The sequence below is a fragment of the Canis aureus genome, chromosome 20 (genome assembly GCF_053574225.1).
Source record: "Canis aureus isolate CA01 chromosome 20, VMU_Caureus_v.1.0, whole genome shotgun sequence".
In the NCBI taxonomy this organism is placed as follows: Eukaryota; Metazoa; Chordata; class Mammalia; order Carnivora; family Canidae; genus Canis; species Canis aureus.
In genome coordinates this window covers 31,566,547-31,588,382 of record NC_135630.1, presented here as the reverse complement: position 1 = coordinate 31,588,382, position 21,836 = coordinate 31,566,547, and the positions used below count along the sequence as shown (strand labels likewise).

The 21,836-nt window shown below is 34.3% G+C and overlaps 1 long non-coding RNA gene across 1 annotated transcript in view; it reads right to left on the bottom strand.

Annotated features, from left to right (window-relative positions):
• The window catches only part of LOC144291940 (uncharacterized), a 30,058-nt gene extending 22,430 nt beyond the window's left edge, over window positions 1-7,628 (bottom strand). The window contains exons 1-2 of the long non-coding RNA XR_013359481.1: window positions 7,421-7,628; window positions 582-646 (exon numbers count right to left, since the gene is read on the bottom strand). This is a non-coding gene — a long non-coding RNA (uncharacterized LOC144291940). The remainder of the gene's footprint in view (window positions 1-581; window positions 647-7,420) is intronic.
• Window positions 7,629-21,836: the final 14,208 nt, after the last annotated feature.

Here is a 21,836-nt window from a genome sequence, read left to right as displayed (position 1 = left end):
AAGGAGTTTGCAGTTGAATGGAAAAGACATATATGTTCCAGATAATTCTAATGCAGTATGGTAATAGCAATTCTAATGCTATCTGTAGGGTTTGCTGTGAATGCAATGTTCCATCCAGACATGGAGAGCTCAGTGAGAACCAACCAAAGGAGGTGACAGGAACATAACAAGGCTATTGTAGTTAGAGAATGGGGGACAAGGAATAAGGTGGAATAAAACATAGTTGGAGAGATTGTTACAAGAATATTCCAGGCATATCAACCATATGGAATTTATTCAAAGGTGGTGGACATTTATTGAAAAAATGTAGGTAGAAGAGTTAAGCGATATGCTTCACACACAGGATGATTTAAGCCAGTTAGAATTATATTGCATTGGCCCAGAGAAGAGGATGTGGGAGGTTGGTTTAGAGGTAGTAGCCATGGTGCTGGTGAGGAATGGATATATTCTGTATACATTTTGGGGACAGAACCATAGGATTAGGTACCAGATTGGATGTGAAAGAAAGACAACACTGAAAAATCGAGAAAGAATAGCAAAGTTATGGCTTAAGTAGCTAAGAGAATAATGGTACTACTTACTGACGTGGTTGATGGTTGATAACAAGAAAGAATTCAGTGTTTTACAAAATAAAGTCCAAGATGAGCTAGAAGCCATTCAAATGAGAAAGATACAGTCAGTTACTCATTATTCATGGTAGTATGTCCTGTCATCTTGCCATAAACACTGAATTAGTGAATATAGAACCTTTTACCCCTGGGGAAATACAAGGTTAGTTTCCTGCCAGACTCTGGTCATACTTCATCAATGAATCAATATGTGACCTTATGTTTTGTGTATTTTTATGTGTTTCTACTCAAAAGCACATCATAGTTTACTTGTATGAGAGAGCACTTCAGCACCACTCTTGGGGATCATTTTAAATAGCAACTAGTAATTTATTTTAAATACACTTATAGGGGGGCCTGGGTGGCTCAGCAGCTGAGCGTCTGCCTTTGGCTCAGGTCATGATCCTTGGGTCCTGGGATGGAGTCTCACATCGGGCTTCCCACAGAGAACTTGTTTCTCCTTACTTATGTCTCTGCCTCTCTCTCTGTGTGTCTTTCATGAATAAATAAATAAAATCTTAAAAACAATAAATAAATGCATTTATATTATAACTATGTTAGAACATAAAGACCTCTGGTCAAAGGAAATGTGATAACATTTGCAAAAACATTTCAGGATCAAATACTTGTATCAGCTGAGTTATAGACAGTGCCTGGGAGAGTGGAAAGATCCAGAGATAAGAGGTAATGCACCAGCCTGAGTACCCCTTCTGCCACATATGGATTGTATGACTTTGGAGAAATCATTGACACTTTGCAATTTGTTTCTTATCTGGAAATTTGGACTATAATGCTTACTTAGCTAAGGATATTTTAAAGTTTTGGGGAGATCAAGAACACATGTGAAAGCACTTTGGAATCAGTAAAGTTAAATGGAAGTTATTATCAGCTACAGAAAACCTAAGTACTCAATTTCTAAGTTATCAGTTTACTTACCCTTAATACTTTTTCTAGTTGGGATAACTTAGATAGAATGCAGAAAAAAAAAATGAAAACCTTTATTTGAAAACAGGACCATGCATTTTAATCTCATATTTGCAGTTCTTTGTGCTATAGATGTTTGCAGTTACCAAGCCTTTCTGAAGTCCAGTTCCTCAACATAAAATGAGAATCATAATATTTATTATATAAGTATGGTTTTTAGATGAATTATACTCTATAACTAGCAAAGATGTTTGTAGAAGAGAAATAGATACATTGAACTCGATGTAAAAAATTGCCACTAGTACTGAGAAGGTAACTTTCTCTTCACCTCTCAGCAACTTATGTGAGGTACTATGGGTGCCTGATAAAGTAGAGTTTTGCCAGAAGATTTATAACAAAGGAGAAAGAGAATTAACATTTGTTTGGTGGCTGTCATTTGCCAGGCATGCAAAAATTGCTATCCATATATTATTTCATTATTTTATTTTGTAAAAACTCCCATATAAGAATGGGTGCTATAATTTGACATATGAGGAAACTAAGACCTGAAAAAGTTCATTGCATTATCCAGAGACATAGAGCTACTGAATGGATGAACAAAGATTATAATTCATATTTGTCGGGCCTTAACAATCCAAACTTTTTCTATTTCCCATATATTCTGGACAATAGAGATGTTCTTCATTGTTTGCTCTCTATATCTAGACCAGTCTACCACTGCACAGAAAGATAATTCCACAATCTTAAGTGATACACAAAATGCCATGCATTTCTTTGTAATAATATTAAAGATATTATTTATTAACACACTCAACAATTAATGGAGAACTGAATATATTAGAACTCAATTTGGTTGTGAATAACACAAAAGCTAACACTCAGTGGCTTAGATCTGAGGGGTTTATTCTTTTCAAGTTAGAGTCATGAGGTGAGCAGGCACTCTCTATAGCTATAGTTCTATCTTGGTGGTCTGTTTATCGTATCTTCAGAGTGTGTTTCTTGATCACCAGCTCATGATTACAAGATAGATGCTGAAAAAAGGAGATACTGAAAAAAGGGGAGAGGGCAGCCCAGGTAGCTCAGTGGTTTAGCACCGCCTTCAGCCCAGGGCGTGATCCCGGGATGGAGTCCCACATCAGGCTCCCTGCACGGAACCTGCTTCTTCCTCTGCCTGTGTCTCTGCCTCTCTCTCTACTCTCCCTCTCTCTCTCTCTCTCATGAATAAATAAATAAAATCTTTAAAAAAAGGAAAAATAAAAGGGGAGAGAGAGGCAAAAATCATGTGTCATGATTTGACTAAAATTAACAACACAGGAAACAACAGATGTTTGCGATGATGCAGAGAAAGGGAAATCCTCACACTGTTGGGAGGAATGCAAAGTGGTGCAGCCACTCTGGAAAGTGTGGAGGTCCCTCAAAAAGTTAAAAACAGAACTACCCTACAATAAGGCAATTGCATTACTTGGTATTTACCCGAAGGATACAAAAATACTGATTTGAGGGGGCACATGCACCCCGATGTTTATAGTAGCATCATCAACAAGAGCCAAATTTGGAAAGAGCCCAAATGTCCATTGACTAATGAATGGATAAAGCAGCCAAAAAAAAAAAAAAAAAAATGAAATCTTCCCATTTGCAATGATGTGGATGGAGCTAGAGAGTACCATGCTAAGTGAAATAAGTCAGTCAGAGAAAGACAAATATCTTCTGATTTCACTCATATGTGGAATTTAAGAAACAAAACAGATGAACATAAGGGAAGGGAAAAGAAAAAAGAGAGGAGGAAGAAAGTCATAAGAGACTCTTAGCTACAGAGAACAAATTGAGAGTTGATAGAAGGAGATGGGTTAAAGAGTGATGGGGGGATCCCTGGGTGGCTCAGCAGTTTAGCGCCTGCCTTTGGCTCAGGGCGCGATCCTGGAGTCCTCGGATCAAGTCCCACGTCGGGCTCCTGGCATGGAGCCTGCTTCTTCCTCCTCCTGTGTCTCTGTTCCCCCCCCCCCCCCGTGTCTATCATGAATAAATAAATAAATAAATAAATAAATCTTTAAAAAGATAATAAAAAATAAAGGGTGATGGGTATTATTAAGGAGGGCTCTTGTGGGATCCCTGGATGGCTCAGTGGTTTGGCACGAGCCTTCGGCCCAGGGCCTGATCATGGAGTCCCAGGATCGAGTCCCACATCGGGCTTCCTGCATGGAGCCTGTTTCTCCTCTGTCTGTGTCTGTGTCTCTGCCTCTCTCTCTCTCTCTCTCTCTCCCTGTCTCTCACAAATAAATAAATAAAAATCTTTAAAAAAAAAAGCTGATAAAAAAGGAGGGCACTTGTGATGAGCACTGGGTGCTGTATATTAGTGATGCATCATTAAGTTCTATTACTGAAACCAGTATTACACTGTATATTAACCAACTAGAATTTAAGTAAAAATTGAAAAAGAAAACTTGAAAATACTATAACAACAACAACAAAGATGTTTTGAATTTAAGTACTCTGCCTTTAAACAAAACGATAAATAATCTCTTTAATATTGCTACCCAAGCAATTAATGTTAGCAAAATTCTTAGACAAAATATGTTTTTTAAAATATGTATTCAATTCTGTGGTACTATATTTTTCTCTCTTTGCTAATTGTACATAATTTGTGATAGATTGAACACCAAGAGTTCAAATACTTGAAGTGCCATTATTTAGCACTTTGGCCAGTTTGCAAGATTGTGTTATAAAGTTTGAGTCATTCTTTTATTGAGGTTTCAAAGATACACTTCAGACAGGTTTTCAAAAAAAAAAATAGATAATCTTTATAATGTGTTTGCTTCTAATTAGTGAAACCTGTAAGATCACATTATTACTGTAAAAAAGTATATGTGTTTTCATATTTCATACTTTTTGACCTAACCAAGGAGGGTCTCGAATGTGAACATTTTAATGTCAAAATAGAATTAACATCTTTGAACTTATAATAATAACTATATTTTTCTTTCTCTTTCTTCCTTCTGTAAATTCTTTATCCTGTGTTTTTGGTTCAATGAGTTTATGCTTTAAAAAATGTCTAATTCAGGAGAGGATGGGTGGGAGAAATGAGTAAAGGGTCAAAAGGTATGAACCTCCAATTATAAGATAAATTTAAGTCCTGGTGATGTAATATACAGCATGGTGACTAGAGCTAACAGTACTGTATTGTATATTTCTGAAAGCTGCTAACAAAATAGATCTTAAAAGTTCTCATCACGAGAAAAAGAATCTTACAATTGTTAGAATTAGTAAGCCAATAATGATAAATTATCATTACATAGATTTCATACTGAATTCAGATTTATTTCATTTTCTAGATCTTTTTTTCTGCTCTATTATCCCATCCAGGGTACCACATTATATTTAGTTGCTGTGTCTCCCAAGGCTCCTCGTGGCTGTGAATGTGTGTCAAATTTCCTTTGTTTTAGATGACCTTGACAGTATTGGGTGTTTTTATCAGGTATTTGGACAATGTCCTTCAGTTAAAATTTTGCTGATTTTTTATGATTAGATTGGAGCTGTGACCTTTGTGAAGAAGACCACAGAGGTGAAATGTCATTCTCATCACATTGTACCAAGGGTACATACTATAAAATGCCTTATCACTGTGAATGCTGACCTTCATTGCCTGGGTGAATAGTAACTGTTAGTTGTTGGCTACAAAGTCTTTGTTGGGTATGTTATGTTCTACCATCTTGAGGGCAACAAAGCTACATAAATTACTTGGAATTCTTCATTAGAAATGTGTCTCTTCCCTTCAATTTGTTTAATAAGTCATTAAATTATATCAGTAAAGACTCATGGATATATATTTTAGACTTTGGGTTATAATCTAATACTACTTCTTGTTTGTTTTTGAATTTTTTTCCATGAAAATCTGGAGAAATATTTTAATTTATCATTATTAGTAATAGAGGCAGATAAAAATTGCTAAATATTTAGAAGTTGTGAACAATATAATGAACAAATTTGTCTAATTCACATAAGTAGGACTCTGTAGCCAACAATGAGAGAATGCACATTATTTTGAAGAGTATTTAGAACAATTTACCAAAATTGTATATAGGATGAATGATAAGCTAATCTGGACAACTTCAAGAAGCTGAAATAACCCAGCGTGTTTCCTGACCAAAGTGTAAAATTAAGCTAGCATTAAAAAAGGACACAAATAACAAGAAAAATTACTATTTTGCAATTAAGCAAAATATGACCCACTGCACAATTGTTTAAAAAATAAATTACTGATTCTTTAAATGTAGGTTGTATGTAATAATTTTCTTCCAAAGAGTTATTTCTGTAGGGGCACCTGAGTGGCTCAGTGGTTGAGCATCTGCCTTTGACTCAGGTAGTGATCTTGGGGTCTCGGGATCGATCCCACATCAGACTCCTTGCAGAAAGTCTGCTTCTCTCTCTATCTATGTCTCTGCCTCTATCTCTGTGTGTCTCATGAATACATAAATAAAATCTTAAAAAAAAAAAAGGTTAATTCTGTAAAGGGCAGGGGTAATAACTTTAGAGTGGAAAAACAGAGAAACACTAATTCAGTCAGGTGATAAGATCAACATCAGTAGTCATAAATCGTGTTGATAGCACAGACCCTTGATGTATAATGAAATGTCACTTTACCTCTGTGAACTTCCTCTAAAAACAATAACCCTTCTTTAATTATGAAGAAACATCAGAATAATTCTAAAAGGGCCATCCTATAACACGTCTGACTAGTATTCCTCAAAACTATCAAGGTTAAACAAAACAAGGAAGTCTGAGAAACTGTCCCACCCAAGAGAAATCTAAGCAGTTATGATGATAAATATAATATCTCCTGAAGGTATCCTGGAAGAGAAAAAAGATACAGTAAAAACTAAATAAACCTAATGAAAATATGGAATTAAGTTAATAATTATGTATCAATAATCAATATGCATTTACCATAGTAAAGTAAGACATTAATAATAGAGGACTGCATTGTGTGGGGGGTGGTGTGGATAATATGATAACTCTGTGCTATCTACTCAATTTTGCTATAACATAACACTATTCTAAAACATAAAGTATATTTTCCATAAAGTGTAAAGCAGCAAATATTTTAACTGAATTAAAGTAGAGCTAAGTTATATCAGAATTAATGGGATAAAGATAAAAGTAGGTCAGGGGACATTTTTAGCCTTAAATGCATATGCTGCAAAAGTGCTGAAGATTAATGGTAAGTATCCATCTGAAGACAATAGAAAACAAAATAAACCTTCAAAACTAGAAGAAAAGAAATAACCAAATAGAAATAAACAAAATAGTGAACACCAATTCAAAAGATAAATCAGTAGCCTCAAAATCTAGTCTTTTGAAAAGTCTAAGAAAATGTATATGGTAAATATGATCAGGAAAAAAGGAGACAAGTCACAATTTAATAACTTAAGAATAAGATGGAATATCACTATATCCTAGAAACTGTAAATATGAGAGCAAATTTTTAAAATGGCTATTCCAGTGAAAGTAGAAGTCTTCATAAGTTAATTCCTTTTAAAAATCACTTAATATATCTAAGAAGCAAAAATTCTGAAGCATGACGAAAGAAATTGAAGTTTAAATAAAATAACAACTTCTCAAAAAGAAAGCCACTACTAGAATAGTTACGGAAGACCAAACCAAACACAAACTTTGCACAAAGATTTTCAGAAATCCCTTGCTAAGAAAATAAAATGTTATCTGTCTAAGAAATTTTTCTAGGAATGCTCACCCTCCTCAAGATTACATCCTCCCTTATTCCCAGTACCTGTGAAAATGATGGGATATCACCCCTATGATTGTGTTATGTTATATAACCCAGTTTATTGAAGAAACAGGAAATGTATAAGTAAGCTTAATATCATCATATGTACCTTTAAAAAGGAGGTATTTTCTCAGCCTGGTAGCAGAAAAGGCAGGCAGAAATGGAGGTCAGAGACACAAGGAGTAAGAGAACTATTGACACACTATTGTTAGTTTGAAGATGAAGAGGTAATGTGAGAAAAAGTTATGGGGTTTGGAGAAGGTGGTCTTATGAACTGAAACATACCCCTTGACTAACAGACTGGGAAGAAGGGGGACCTCATCTCCACAACAACCAACATTTAGAATGAGCTCACAGATAGGTTATTCCCCAGAAGCTCCAGAAAAGAACACAGCCCTGCCAACATCTTGATTCTGGCCTTATGAGATTCTAAACAGAGATTCCGGTTGTGTTGTGTTCACACTCTTGACCAATGGAAATTGTGCTATAATAAATCTATGTGGTTTTAAGCCACTAGATTTGTGGTAATCTTTATGCAGAAGCAAAAACAAACAAAAAAAATGATACCTTGCCAAACTGAACTCATCTGTTTAGTCCAGAATAATCTTGATTTCACAATCTCATAAAGACATTACAAAAACAGAAAAGAACATCTTTTATGACCAGAAAGCAAAAATCCAAAACAAAATGGTACCACATCAATTTCAGCATATACTGAAACTAATCATATTTCATGACTAAATTGTACTTACTCCAGGAAAATAAAATGGTGTTCCATTCAATAAACAATCAATATAATTCAATATATTAACATAATACGGAGCAAAAGTAGGTGATAATCCTGATAAGTGCCTATTATCATAGCTTCTGTGTAATATTTTATTTGAAGGTCCTAACTAGCCTAATAAGCCAACCAGTCAAACAATGGTATAAAAACTGGGACAGGGCAGCCCAGGTGGCTCAGCAGTTTAGCGCCACTTTCATCCCAGGGCCTGATCCTGGAGACCCAGGATGGAGTCCCACATCAGACGCCATGCATGAAGCCTGCTTCTCCCTCTGCCTGTGTCTCTGCCTCTCTCTGTGTGTCTCTCATGAATAAATAAATAAAATCTTAAAAAAAAATAGCTGGGACAATAGAATTGAAACTTGCTCCATTCACGGAAGACATAATTGCGTATGTAGATGATTGAAAATGAATCTATGTTTAAGCTATTGCAATTAATAAGTGAATTTAGCAAGGAAAAATATACGTGTAAAATTTAATAGTTTTTTCCCTATATGAACAATAAAATAATAGAAAACAAAATGAAGAATAAGGTTCCATTTACAATAACATCTAAGATTGTTAAATACCAAAGCATAGATCTAAAGAAGTGCTCAATACAAAGTGTAAGACATTCTTGAGATAATTTTAAAAGACAAATTATACTCCTTTATTCATGTACTGGAAGATTTAACACTCTAACAGTGTCAAATCCACAATCAGTATATTAATACCATTCTGATCAACATTTTAGTTGCTCTGTGTGTATGTGTGTGTGTGTGTGTGTACGTACACACATGTGTATGAGTATAGGTGTGTATTGTAAGTGGACAAGCTAAATCAAAACATTCTTCTAAATCAAGTAAAATGAGATGATTTACACTTCTGGGAACAAAAATTGTTATAAAGCCATTCTAAATAACAGATTATTCTATTGGAAAAATTCAGACACATAGAGGCACCTGGGTGGCTAGTCAGTTAAGCATCTGACTTTGGCTTAGGTCCTAACCTCAGAGTCCAGGGAGTGAGTCCTGCATCAAGGAGTAGTTGCCCCTCTACCTCTGCCCCTCACCCCACTTGTGCTTTCTCTCTCTCTCTCTGAAATAAATAAATAAAATCTTTAAAAAATTCAGACAAAGAAATTAAAGGACCAGTATAGAGAATACTAAAAAATACCCACATATATATGGCCACTTGATTTATGTTAAAGTTGCTATTGCATTGCAATAGGGAAAAGCATTATTTTCAATAAATAATAATAACTCATTTGAATATCAATGTGCAAAAAATGTATTGATCTTTGTTTCACCCAATATTCCAAAATAAATTCTAAATGAATTAAAGATATTATTAGTATGATAGTATTTCTATAAGATAACAGGATCATATTTCATTACTTAGGCAAAGAAAAAACTTCTTAAAAAGAAAAAGCTTCTTAAGCTAATCAAAAAGTACTCATCATTAACCAAAATGTTGCTAAATTATACAATATTAAAATTAATAGGCAATATTATCAAAAAATACCTCTGTGAGAGTGAAAAGACAGGCCACTGAGCAGGAGACTATATTTTCAGCACCTAAAATAGAATAAGTCTTGTATACACAATTTAGAAATAATTTTTGAATGAATGAGGGGACAACTGCTTCCAGGAAAATGTATTTGTATTTTGTCCAATTTGTATTTTGCCCTGTTCCTGTTAAGTACTACTAAGCCCTGGATACTCTACACACACTTTACACACACATACTCCACACACATACATACACACACACACACAAACATGAAGGCTCTGAAGGTTAAAAAAATAAAGCAAGCAAAAAAGCAGACCGACTGGAGACTTCGGGACAGATGACCAGTTTGTGAGCTCTCTGGGTTTTCTTTTTATCTCACATATATCAGACTTGCCACAGATTGAGCTGGCAAGGCATGCAGGGAAAAAAAGAAAAGAAAACAAAAAATGCAGAAGTCTGCTTTCTTTACACAAAGGATCAGAAAAGAGGCAGCATGAGAAAACAGAAAACTTGTAGACAATAACTGCCCTAATCTAGCCAAAGGCACAGAAAAAGCTGTGCTGGACTCCCACCAGCCAGCAAAGGTCTTGTGGGGAGCCAGGACTCCTCCCACCCTCTCAAGATTATAACAGGCAGCCAACACTCCCCAGGCTGTCCCCTAAGGACATGTCAGAGAAGACCAATATTAGGAATGAAAAATTATCCCTCTACTCTCTAGATCTTCCAGCTACACTAAGAATTCAACTTACATGAGACAGATTGACAGGAGAAAAAAAGTCCACAAATTGTATTATGTGTATATAGAGGCCCAACAGTAACATTGAGACCTCAAAAAATGACCGGAGCAGGGAGTTTTTATATTTTTAGACAAAGAGACAATAAATGTGAGGAATTGACAGAATAAAGAAAACATATGTTTGGGAACTTTATTTAGGACCAGTGGAATTTGAACTGATGTAGTAGATTAGTAAAAAAGTAACATGTTTTATTTCTAAAGCTTTCTAGGCTTTAAAGTTCCTATCTGTACTCCAGTGATAAGGATTTCTTTTTCTTCTTACTAAAGGGAAGGTAACTCTCATATGGAAGATTTATGTCCTGCTTTAAGGGATACAGAGGAAGGTTCAAGGGTCCTTGCACTGGCTCTTCCTCAAGTAACTTGTATTCAAAATAATCAATATGCCAAAGTGGTACATTTTGGGCAGCCTGTCCTTGGCCACCATATCAACTATGGAGATGGAAATTTCTTCCTCACCAGGGAGTAATGAAGCTCCCAACATCCACCCAGCCTCACCTATGGTGTCACTGGGACCATGCTGGGAGCACAGACTTCTATCCCCAGTTGGCAGTAACAAGGTGACTCCTACTCTTTTCCAAGATAATGACACAAGAAACTTAGAAGGAAGTCAAGAATTTCCCTACTTCCAGGGGAATTAATCCATCTTCTTCCCACACCAAAGTGGTGTCAGTGGAGACCATGTGACACCTGTCTAAGCTGTAGGGGTATCATGAGAGGCCTGGTACATCTGGAACCCACAGTCCTGCTGAGCAGTTAGCTGAGGCCAAATGGGAAGCATGGAATTCTACTCACACAACCATGGAATCAAAACATCATCTCTTCCCCTTCATTTGCAGGAATGCTATCGGAGGAAGTCCCCTACACAGAAGATGTAAGTAGATCCAGTGTCCATGTTCCAGAAGAAAATCACCCATTATACCAAGAAACAGGGAGATCTCAAAGTGAATAAGAAAAGACAACAGATGCCAATAGTTAGATAACAGAAATGTCAGAATTGTCTGACAAAGATTTTAAAGCAGTAATTAAAAAGTATTTCAATGAGCAACTGCACACACCTTTGAAACAAATGAAAAAATATGATCTTAGCAAAGAAAGAAGAGACATTAAAGAGACCCAAATGAAAAGTTTAGAAGAGAAAAATACAATAAACAAATAAAATGCTCAATGGATGGGCTCAACAGTAGAATGGAGGGGGTAAAGAATAGGTTATGTGAATTTGGGGATAGAAAAATAGCCATGATCTACTATGAACAGCACACACCACACACAAAAATAGATTTAAAAGGAAAAAAAAAAGTTAACAGTTTACCTGTATAAGTGTAAACAAGATCTAATATTCATGTCATTGAAATCCCTGAAGATGAACAGAAAGTGGGTCAGATTGAAAAAGTACTCACAGGAAAACAAAATGGCTGAAATTTTCCAATTTTCCTCCCAAATTTGGCAAAGGACATAAACTTACAGATTTAAGAAACCGTGTGAACTCCAAACATCAGGAGTGTAATGAAACCATACCACAACATATCATAGCCAAGTTTCTGAAGCTAAAGACAAAGAAAAAAAAAAAAAAACTTAAAAGCAGTGAGAGAGAAATGATACCTTTCCTAGGAGGACAACCCATTAAAATCACAGTGATTTTTTTCATTAGAAACTATGAAGTAGGGACACCTGAGTGGCTCAGCATTTGAGCGCCTGCCTTTGGCTCAGGGCGTGATCACGGATTCCTGGGTTCGAGTCCCACATTGGGCTCCTTGCATGGAGCCTGCTTCTCCCTCTGCCTGTGTCTCTGCCGCTCTCTCTCTCTCTCTCTCTCTCTGTGTCTTTCATCAATAAATAAATAAATAAAATCTTTTTTTTAAAAAAAGAAACCATGAAGGCCAAAAGAAAGAGGCGCAGAATTTTTCAAATGCTGAAAGAAAAGAACTGTCACTTATAATTCTGTACCCAAGTGAAAATGACCTTCAGGAATGAACTAATGACACCAGAGAAGAAAACTAAGATAATTTGTGGACAGCAAACATACTCTAAAATAATGGTGAAAGGAAATTCCATAAATAGAAAGAAAATTATAAAAGCAGGAAATGTGAAACATTAGGAAGAGTTATACACAAAGGGTATAAAAGTGAAATGTCTGTTCACTATGTAGAATTATATTACTATAAATCACAATTTGACTTAATTCAAATGCTATTATTGTAACCCGACATTCACGAGATAATTTGTGGGTATATATCTACTTCCTCATCCTTTAAGAGATGTTTAAAAAGTCATTGTAAACTTAGAATTCAGTGAAAAACACCCAAATCCAAAAGAATTAGGCAATGTACTTATACCAGTATAAGTGTTCTTGACAAATCATTACTTTGAGAAGGAATCTAGGTTATTTCTTGGTAACAGTATACTAGCTTTCCTCCACTTTTCACATATACGGAGATACAAACACACACAGACACACACACACACACACACACACAGTTTAAATGGTCAGAGTATTTTTAGATTACTTATTCTTGTATTTTAATGTGTAACTTTATTCCTTGACGTAAGAGCATCTGAGTGCACGGGATCATTCCAGTGCATATCACAGAACGACTTTTGCAGATTAAATATGTAAATTACTCATGTCAAATAGAATTTTAGTTGGAGATGGTGACTTTAATGGTAAATCTAAGTAAAAAGAATACTACCACTTGGGGGACACTAAATTATATTTTAATATTTTAGACTGAGGAGCAGAGGTGGCAAAAAAGTCAAGAAACTAAGAGCACTTGCTAAATCAATTGAATGTGCACACAGTGACCTGCTTCTCTGAAGGGTATAATTGGGAGAAAGTTGGAACAGATCCTCTTGAGCAAGCACCATTATTTTAAAACACAGATAAACAGTTAAAAGGAAAAATAAAATATACGTCAATTTTGCAGCAATATATTTGACTGGCATTTTCTCTTCTTTTCCTAAAAAAATGCTGTGAGTCAATAGAATATAATAAGCAATAAGTCACATGCTTAATATAGGAATTAAAAATCAAGTATTTATGAGTTTTACGGTCTTTTCTGTGAAAAGATCATACATAGAGATGGTGCTAGAAAATAAAACAAATAATTTATAGGAACTAAGTTGAAATATGAGAGTTAATTTTAAGTAGTCTTCTATTTTGGAAGTGTGCTTACTTGTTTGACAGCTCAGCTCACAAGTGTCTCTTGTGGGTTTTTGTTTGTTTTGTCTCTGTCCCTGTCTCTCTGTCACACCTACACACAATACAAACACAAAATAAAAATACATTCAAGATAATCTCCCTATGAAAGTTTAACAATTGTATTTTTTAAATTTATCTGAACGGGTCCAATTTTTGTAAAACACTTTTAAATTTGTTTCCACTGGAAAAACCCTTATGCAAGCATCTGGTGGATGAGTCTGGCAAAATCTGGAAGGGAATGGATGAAAAATTAACAAATGGCTTAATAATGTTTACTTCATTTCAACATTCTGCTGATTGTGACATGTCCTAATATTTAGTGTATGTACTAAGATTGATTTGATGAAAAAAATGAGAAAAAAGAGACTCGCTCAATCATGGAAAAACATGTAGAAAGGGAAAAAGAGGAAATAAAAAATATAACCAGTATTTAAGCAGGAACTACAAACCTGGCTGAGAAAGTGCATGGAAAAGAAAAATAAAAGATAGGCTATAATACAGAAAGTCTCCCTAATGGCTCTGATTGGACTGACCTTCCAAGCAGCCAAGAAACAGCATTTCAGGTGTGATGGTCAAGAGGGAGGAAGGCAATGGAATTTGCTATGCTTTGAGTATGACATTTTAGTAGTATTTTGGTCTGTGAAATAGTATTCAATATGAAGAAAAGCTTTGATTTGGGTATTTTGAAGACGTTTCCACCTAAACTGCTTAATGTTAACTCTCTTTTTGTTTCTAATATGCCCTCCATTGATTCGCATAGATTTCCTAGTAGGCAATTATGACATCTGGAAAGAGAACACCTATAATATTTAATTTTCAGTAAGTATATCCCATGACTATTTTTTTACTTCCTTCTGTGCTGTGCTGAAGACTCATCAAAAGATATTAAATCATGAAAGTAATAGCAGACATCCTTTAAAAATATTTTTAATATTTTACCACCAAAAATGTTCTCTTCTTTTAGACACTCTTTTAACAGTTTCAGAAAAGTCCTTTTTATTTATTATTTCTATGAATATTGAGTTTTGCTAGCTTAGCTTGAAATTATGTATTACACTCCTGCATGGTTTAGCTACTAATTTCGTTATATTGAGGCAATAATATTTTCCCACAATTTATTAATACCGAGGTTTCCTTTTTTTTCTCTCTCTCTTTAATATCAAATAGTCCTGTGATTCTGGGAAAGCTAGAACTGGCTTTCTGGAGGCTTCTTTCACTATGCTCTGTTTTCAATTTGCCAAGGTTTTATGAAGAAATTTTGACTTTCTATTCACAGTGATACTATTCTAGAGTTTTCTTGTATGTTTCTTTTCTACACGGGGAATTGGTACTACACGAGCCTAATAGATGACCTAATTAGCTATGCCTCTCTTTCTAGGCTCTGAAACAGAATATGTAACATGTATGTTATCTGTTTCTTACTGCCAAAGTGAAACATACTAAATAAATCTACTGGGCAGGCTATATGCACTGTACTTCTATGTGTGTAAAATAGAAGTACAAAACTTTCACTGAGATTTATTTTATCTGCCAAACCAGATTTTGTATTTTCTCAGGAAAAAAAAAAAAAAGTTTTGTGAATTGTGTAGTTTCTATATTTTCAGAAAATCACTTGTTACCATAAGATTTTCAAAAATGATAGCTTACCTATCCATTTTTTGATAATTTAAGAAAGCATTTATATCTTTAATGTATCACTACTATTTATTTGTAACATTTTAATTGTGTCTTGTTTTCTTTTTCTGAATTTCTCAAATATATAATCATATTTATCAAATCTATTTCTCTAATTTTTGCCTTTTCTGTTTAAAAATTGTTATTCTTATTCTTTTAGTTGCTTTTATTACTTAAAGATAATAAGGCTTCTTGTATTGAAGCTTAGTTAACTTTTTTCCAGTTTTTCTTGATTGTTTTGTCAAAAATATTTTAGGCTATCACTTTTCTCACAACACTGGTTGTGTTTACTAATATATAGAAGTTTTTGTATTTAGTATTTTTCATTGTTATTTATTTCTAAAGGATTTGTAGTGTCCATCCACATTTTTTTCCTTTAAACTAAATTCTTAGGAGGATGTTACAGAAGTTTTAGGTTTGGAGATATTTTTCTTTTTCCTTTTTTTTTTCTGTTTAATTAAAGTTAAACAGAAAATGGCACATATACTTCTTGCCCTCTACAAAGTAATTTATTTCTAAAATTTAATGTTTCTTCTTAAAAATAAAATTTAAAAAATGTTTAAAAAGAGAATATAAACTGAACTAGAAGAACATAAAAATCTCTCCAGAACTGATTTCTGTGGGTCTATTGAACTTTGTTTCTTTTACTTTCCTTTGTTCTTTACAAAAAGGAGAGAAAGATTATTTTGGAGATTATAAGTTCTATAAGGAAGATACTTCTTTTCTCTACTATTTTATCTTGGTAATGAGCCTGTTACACAGTTTTAAAATTTTTGAATGAATTAATGGATGAGTGAACAAAAATTGTTGCGCTAGAACATCTGCCAAAGAGGCAAGGAAACACATTAACTGGTTCCTAGACCTCTGTAGCTTGATGGGAATGTAATGCTCACAATCCCACTAACCTATTACAGACTATCATCAGGAGACAAAAAAAGAAAAAAAAAAAAAAAAAGCCCTTAGATACCTACTTTCAAGAGCCAACCTATAAATAACTCTATATCCTTTCCTGCCTGGAACAAACTCCTTGCTTTCACTTTCAAACACATCATACAGCTGTTTGCAGAATAGCTGCTTGGTGAGGTGGCATTTTGAAAGCTAATAACTATATTCCTACCCAATCCACTGATTGACATAATTTTTCTCAACACTTTCCTTGGCTTGCTTTCCCTTTGGCTGAGAATCTGCACCCTGGGTTTCATAATATCTTTCCATTTCAACCCACCATTGGCTAGTCCATGGGTTTTCAGCACTGATTGTATTCTTAGCTGCAACAACAAGTTGCTAAAATCTTGGGACCCAGCATAAAATAATTTGTGAGAGCCCATAGGTACTACAGGTCATAGTATATCTCCCAGAGTAAGAAATTTAAGTTGCATGTAATTAAGATAATTCTCTCTCACTGTCTAAAGTAAAACTGTGATTTCAAGATAACTAAAATAGGCTTCCAAGTCCTGGTAAATTAGCATTATAGATTTCAGGGGCTAACTGAAAAAAAAAAAAGTTATTTAAGTAGGCAATATTTTGGCAATATTCAGTTGCCTTTCCTCCAGGTTCCCTGAAGAGAGGAGTTTTAGAGGCTCCAGACATACTGGATGTTTAACCACATGAAATGAGTCAAAATAAGAAAGCAATGGAACTTATCTTTGGCACAGTCAAGGTCTCCTACTCTGTGATAGTTTTTCTTCTGGGGCTTAGTATTCTTTTGTAACCTATAAAGATATAAACATGTAGTTATCTTACTATGTGTGGCTTATTGGTTGCACAAGATTTAATCATAAGAATTCTAAAAGATGGGCACTGTTTTGTCAATTTTTAAATTAATGGGTAAAGAGAAATATACAGCAGTGAATGGGGTGGCCCTCAGCTACACGGCTATTACTGCAGCCTATGTGGCCCTCTTATGGTGATTATTATCTCAAATAAGTTTTATATTTGGGTGTGAAATCAAATCTTCATCTACATGCTGAAATTATTTTAGTTTTGATTGTAAGGTAGGATATTCCCTGTGCTTCTGAACACACAACAGCTTTTTGTTCCTTACCCTTCTGCTGCTACCTGTTTCTTTTGTGTTTTGATTATGTGCTAAAGCTAAAGGGACTTCTCAGGTCAGGGTGTTTGTGTCTTTGCAAAGCATGGAAGAGCCACTCTTAGCACAAATGGTTCACCAAATATTTTAGAGATAGTAGATAATACCATATTTTAAGACTTTCCCCCCTGTTCTTTCCTTTTACTTTCTTTCCTGTTCTTTTTTTTTTTTTTAAGATTTTATTTTTAAGTAAACCTTACTCCCAATGTGGAGCTCAAACCCACAACCCCAGAGTCCCATATTCTATGATTTGAGCCAGCCAACTGTCCCTCTTTCCATTTTTAACCCAAGATTTGGAGTAAGAAAAACACAATCAGAAAATTCCTTAAATTTAGCATGAGATTGGAATTACAAAGAGTCAGGGCCTCTGTCCTCAGAGAGGGTTTGAGATGGGTCATAAAAAGGCATTTCAACTTCCCAGCAAAGAAAATAGAAGGAAATTGACCAATTTTCAAGTGTTCAGGGGTCCTAAAATAACATAAAGCATACTGTCCTTGGGACTAAGACCTGAGGAAATTCTCTGTGCACACACATAATTTATTGAATAAATTTTAATAATTATTATAAAATTCACATAATAATAAATAGAAGTCTATATTTTAGATGCAGTGATGCAATGCAGTAATTAAGACCAGAGTTCCATGAATGGTCACTGTCTTTCTTTTTTCTTCCTTTCTCCACATTTATTTTTTATTTCTAACTTAAAAAAAAAAAAGATAATTTTGAATGATTAATTTTTCAATGATTAAGTAATATCTGGTGATGACTAGAAAATCTGTTTTATTTGCTTTTACTTTTTTTGTAGGCATATGATGTGAATTGATATAAATAGCTGTGAATTATAGCTAAAATCATTTACCAAATTAAAAATAATCCCTCCCACACATTCAACTGCTGCACTAACTGACTGAAATCAAATGTGCATGCAACTAAACTGCATCACTACATCCTGGTAACTTTTTTTTTTTCATTCTGGTAACTTTTTTTTTTTTTTTTTTAAGATTTACTTATTTATTTTAGAGACAAAGAAAGAGTGGGGAAGAGGGGCCAAGGGAGAGAGAGAAAATTTCAAGTAGATTGCATACTGAGCATGGAGCTCTACATGTGGCTCGATCCCAGGACCCTGAGATCATGACCTGAGAGGAAATCTAGAGACAGACACTTAACCAACTGAGCCTCTCAAGCTTCCCTCATTCTGGTAGCTTTTTGATATGAACGAAGGCTCAGCAAGTTGAATATTATTATGAATTAGAGTAATTTTTAATCTAGTGTTCATCACAAAGCTTAGATGTCATTTTACACATGCCCACTCAAGATACTCTGAAACAGCACTGTCCAATAAAAATAAAATGCAAGTCACATATTCAATTTAAAATATTCTTATAATCATATAAAAAAGTAAACTGAAACAGATGAAACACATGGTAATATTTTTATTCTACTCAAAATATCGAAAGAATTCTTATTTCAACATTAATTCAATATAAAATTAGTATATATATAAAGTCTTCAGAATGTGGTAAGTGATTGTGATTTTCATTTACAGCACCTCTGAATTAGAGCTAATTTTCAGATGTTCCATAGCCACCTGTGATATGTGGCTGCCATATTGGAGAGCACAGCTCTTGGGAATGTATATTATTCCCTTTTCGGATGACTCACAGGAATTCTCTGTCTTACTAATACACAAGTAAAGAAGACTCTTTTTCTGAATGTTTTTTTCCCAGTCAATTGCAGATCCCAATACATGGTCTTATGTGCATAAATGCACATCAAGACTGACAACCACCCAAACTGAGCTCCACTGTGTTCAGCAGGACAGGGCTTGGATGCTGTAGCAGTGCTGAAGTGTTCAAAAGCTTCCAAGAAACTCTTCAGTTCTTGCATTGCTCTCCTAATTGATCAGTAAGGAGCAGTTCTGGGACTGACTCTGATATAGACCATTCAGAATAAAACTGCTCCATCAGAATCCCAACAATTGAGAGGTCATAAAAAGAAGCAGATTTTTATAGCAGAAAGATATTTATTAAATAAATATACTAATTGTAAAAATAGTCCTATTCAATCTCCCATCATCCATGTCACTCTGGCCCACCACATCAGTAACTTTGTCAGAATGTACTAATTATTAAATGGTATGAAAACTGCATGAGATAGTAGATAAAGATAGTAGATAATACCATATTTTAAGACTTTTTTAAGTTTCATCTTATAATGTAGATGCAGATGAAACTACATCAAAGTTCAAATAGAAAATTCACTGAAAAGTTTAAGCATGAAACATTTAAGAGATTAAAATAAATATAACATAGAAGGCTCAAAGGACAATTATTTAACTATCAAGGAATTCAGAGATATTTACAGAACTTGAAAAATCTAAAAGTGTTGATTTTCTTACTGGCTGTGTATTAAAAGTTGCAGTAACATTATCTTTTCTTATACAATTCAATCAAAAAACTTTTATACCAAAGGGTACCTGGGTGGCTCAGTCAGTTAAGCATCAGACTCTTAATATCAGCCCAGGTCATGATCTCAGGGTCATGATCTCAGTGTTGTGAGATCCAAAACTCCAAACTTCACTCAGCAGAATCTGCTGATACTCTCTCTCTCTCTCCGCCCTTCTTCCTGTGTGCATGTTCATGCATGTGCATGTACTCTCTTTCTCTATCTCTCAAATAAATAAATAAAATCTTAATTAAAAAAACCCCCTCTATTCCAAGAAGGTAGCACTTGGCATCCTTTGTTTATTCTAGTAAGTTCACGGCATGATTACAATTGATTTGATTAAACATAAAAAATTACTAATTTATTATTTTTATAATTTTGTTCTTTTATAGCAAAGGTAGACTTATAAAATTTTGTTTGTAAGCAATGAAAGCTTTAATCACCCAAGTCATTTTCTACTCTTTTATTTGAAATTCTTATATGAAAGAAGAAGCTATGTTCCTTTTTAACACCCAGGAAAGTTGATGCTTACACATGGGCACTTTAAAATAATGTTTTATTATATATGAACATCTGTTTGCCTCTATTCAGAATATCAACAGGGAAAGTGTGATCGAATATTAAATGTTGCCTACATCATTACTGTTAAAATGAATAAGATAAATATTTGAGCATAATGACATACTTTATCATAAAAACATATTGAGGTTATTTGGGGAATTCATAATGTTTCATTTAATCACAACAAAAAGTAAGGGGCATGAAGTATACAGAAAATGGGCTTGCTGATCTGGGAGTTATTTTCCTTGCTGTGATATTCAGTAAAATCCTATTAACTCAGACCCTACACAATTTGCAAATTAAGGTTATTTAGACATGATATATTGATTCCAGATTAGTAAAAATTTGGGAATAATGCATTTATTTGTAAACTATAAAACTATTGCTTAAGAGAAAGGGGAATGTGGAATAATCAAAGTCTCAGAAAAAATCTATATAAAGGGTGCTGTAATTCTAAATTCAGGAGTTGATGTTGGCTGGGCAGGGACTAGGGCCTCAGGGACAGACACCAGGCTGGTCTCAGCTATCCTCTCTCCAGCATGTGCCCTCTGGCCATCACTGGAGCCCTGTGCTTTCACAATCTCACCTTTAGAGAAAAAGGCTGAAATAGATGGTTATTAATTTTCCTGCCAGTTTTAAGTATTTATGATTCTAATTTATATGAGTTAAATGCTATATGTGCCTAGCATATATTACCAGGTAATTGAGACAATTGGGCATTTATTTCTATTTATTAAATTATGGCTTATGCAGCATATCCTCTATATTCTAAGGCACTTTTCTCCTTTTTATCCTTCATGATTAGAGAAATCAGCCAGCAGGTGGACATTGCTCTCAGATTATGTCTATTTTACTGCTTTGATTTTCCATACATTTGTTCAATAAAATCAAAGACTATATTTTATTTTATGTTAAATATTTTAAAAAATATTTTGTTAAGTGGTATTTATTCATGAATATTAAGTGGTATTTATTCATGAATATTAAATAGATTTAACATAGCATTATATTTAAACTCAATATAATATTTAAATGATTTCAATGTACTTACTTGGGTTCTATCTGGTCCTTTTTTTTTTTTTTATTTTTTTTATTTTTTTTTTTCCTTTTTTTTTTTTTTTTTTTTTAAATCTATCTGGTCTTTTAAGCCTGGCTGAATCATCCAAATAAGACTAGTTGGCTCCTAAGTTGTAGAGAACACAATTTTTTAGCTTCTTTTTTTTTAAGATTTTATTTATTTATTCATGAGAAACACAGAGAGAGAGGTAGAGACTCAGACAGAGGGAGAAGCAGGCTCCATGCAGGGAGCCCGATATGAACTCAATCCGGGACTCCGGAATCAAGCCCTGGGCAGAAGGCAGACCCTTGACCTCTGAGCCACCCGGGCGTCCCAATTTTTTAGCTTTTAAAAGAGCCCATTACATGATCCACTGAGATCTTGAGGAAGCATTAGAATATCTCATTTTATATCTCTAATTTTCTTTCCCTT